This window comes from Triticum aestivum, chromosome 3D, assembly GCF_018294505.1.
Source record: "Triticum aestivum cultivar Chinese Spring chromosome 3D, IWGSC CS RefSeq v2.1, whole genome shotgun sequence".
Taxonomy (NCBI): domain Eukaryota; kingdom Viridiplantae; phylum Streptophyta; class Magnoliopsida; order Poales; family Poaceae; genus Triticum; species Triticum aestivum.
The window spans coordinates 210240528-210243466 of NC_057802.1; positions in this window are offsets into that span (position 1 = coordinate 210240528).

The following is a 2939-nucleotide window of genomic DNA, read 5'->3' on the forward strand; positions in this document are numbered from 1 at the left end:
GCGCCGCCCCAAACCCCGGGCCGCCGGATCCGTGCCAGCCGGCGCCGAAGCCGCCCCCGCGCGCCCACCAGAGCTCGACGAGCCCGCACGCCAGATCCGCCCTAGCGCCGTCCTGAGAGATGCCCCGCCGCCACCCTCCCTGGAGCCTGACCGGGCTTCCCCGGCGGGGGGTCCCCCCGTGACACCCGGGAGAGGCGACACGGGGGTGAGAGCTCTATTTGTCGTCTAGTATCTGCAATATGATATGCATAGTATGGAGTAATCATAATTTTTATAGTAAATTTACAATATGGTTCCCTCCTTAGTAAATTTTCAATGTGGGATATGAAAAATTACATTAAATTGAGTACTCCTACTTATTTACATGTGGAATATAGTGAGTAATTCTCTAATGTCAAGTTTTCCAATGGAAAAATAGAAACTGCAATTGTCAGATTAGTGTAAACATAAATTGAGTACTCCTACTGATATGCACAACATGACCAATATTCACACATGTTTGCTAACAAACAAAACAATTTGCAGAAATCAATGTTCACATATGCACAATACGATACCGGGTTAGTGAGTTGGTAGGATGTGCCATCTGCAAAAATACAAGGAAAAATGGAAAACGAAATAGGATGAATACAATAAAACCAACATGAAAAGAAATAGAAGCTTCCTAAAACTAGTTAAGTCATAAAAAATTGGGCGCCCCTATGTCTCGCTGTAAGCGAGACAGAGGGCAAGCCTCGCGGGGAAGCTCCAGATAGGCCGACCCAGCTGCGCGGGAGGCTACATCCTCCTTTTTATTTTATTTTTTGCTTTATTTTGGTACTTTTATTTATACTTTAAAGTATTCTAAATATATATTGCAAAAAGGATATATAAAAAATTGAATTTTTTGACCAAGCATTGAAAAATGTTAAATGTGTATGGAAAAATGTTTATCACGTATGCGAAAAATGTATTAAAAATTGATCATGTATTTGAAAAATGTTAATCAAGCATTTGAAAAACACCTGAACAAGTATTTGAATTTTTTTAATCAAGCATTTGAAAAATGTTAAATATGTAGAGAAAAAATGTTGACAATGTATTAAAAATATAATGATTTTTTTGATCATGTATATAAAAAATGTTAGTATTTAGAAAATGTCAATCAAGCATTTGGAAATGTTAAATGTGTATAGAAAACATATTGACCATGTAATAAAGAAATGATGATTTTTTTTACCATGTATATAAACATTTTAATCAAGCATTTGAAAAAATGTTGAACAAGTATTTGAAAAATGTTAATCAAGCATTTGAAAAATGTTAAATGTGCATAGAAAAAATGTTGACCATGTATTGAAAAATGTTAAACTTGTATTTGAAAAATGTTAATCAAGCATTAAAAAATCTTAAAATTATATAAAAAATATGCTGACCATTTATTCAAAAAATGTTAATCTTGTATTTAAAAAACATGAAAAAAGTGTATACAAAAAAAGTTGACCATGTATTACAAAAGTGTTTAATTCCTATTGGAAAAATGTTAGACGTGTATTAGAAAATTGTTGATGACATTTACAAAAATGTAGTTAATAACCAAAAGAACAAAGAGAACCGAAAAAAGAAACAGAATGAACAAAATAAAAAGGAAATAAAAAATGCAAAAAAATAAAGAAAAAGAAGAAGAAAAAAGAAAAGAAACAAAAAGAAAACCAAAGAAAAACAGCGAAAAAAGAAATAAAATCTATACCTACTAATAAAGGGGTTATGTTTCTGCCCGTACATCGTTTTATATGTTTCTGCCCGTAACACACGCACTAAACATTACGTTAAAGTTTCTTTCGTTCATGGGCTTAGGTCGTTACACTTGGGCCTTTACTGCCTATTTGGGCTTGGGCGATCATTTTTTTAAATAAAAAGTCAACCCACAGTACGGTATTCCTCTGTTTCTTCATGCATCGCCCTCCTCCACATGGCTCACGCACGACGACACGAACCGTTTTTCTCTTCTTTTATTTTTTCTTTTTCTGCAGCTAACAGAAGACCGCTCATAATACTGCTGTGCTCAATAAGATGATAACTACAACTATATTGATCAACGATCCAGACCAATCCCTACAAAACTCATCATTGCCGCCGCCGCCTCTCCCCGGTTGCGCGATAGATCAAGGGATGAGGAAAAGCTTTGGGCCCGCGGTTCAACTTCAGGGTTGGCAGCCGCAAGCTGGTAACACAAAGTCACAAACTCGCATGAGCGACGGCTATGTGTTAGGTACACACTAGTTCTCCTTCTCTCAACTATGGTGGATCTCGATAAGGTAGCAGTACAACTGGAGGTAGGAGACGAGGGGATCGGGATTACAGGGAGATACGCGCATGCCACCGCTGCCTGATCCTAGCCAGGATACCTCTTCACACTTGCTACACCCTCTTTTATCAGTTGAGGGTTGCGTTGCTTGGTTCAAACATGCAGGAAATCCACTGGGGGCTCGTGAACTTGTGGCACGGTCGTCGCTCCCTCTTGGGCCGGCCTTGTTGGGCCGCTTCTGCTCCTGGACTTGGTGTTCCACCTGCAGGTGGGGTGGTAACACCCCTCTTTTTTTAGACACGACTTTTCCCCAAGTCGGTGTAGCCGGGAACGACGCCGAAGATCTTCGAGATCCTCCCAGGTGTCCAGAGTCACTTGAGTCTTCTGCCAACGCACCAAGCCCCAGTCGCGCATCTTGCGAGAGCCCAAACGGCAACGCTTGTGCAAGATCTTCACATGAGTGTTAACCTTGTCAGTAAAGAATGGTAATGAGGAGGAAGCACTTGCACCTGGTGTTAATACCCGCCGGAGCTGGGAGACATGGAAGACGGGGAAGATGGATGACCCCTCAGGTAACTTGAGCTCATACATGACCACGTTCACGTGCCTGATGATGGGGTAGGGCCTAAAGTACTTGAAGCTGAGCTTATGA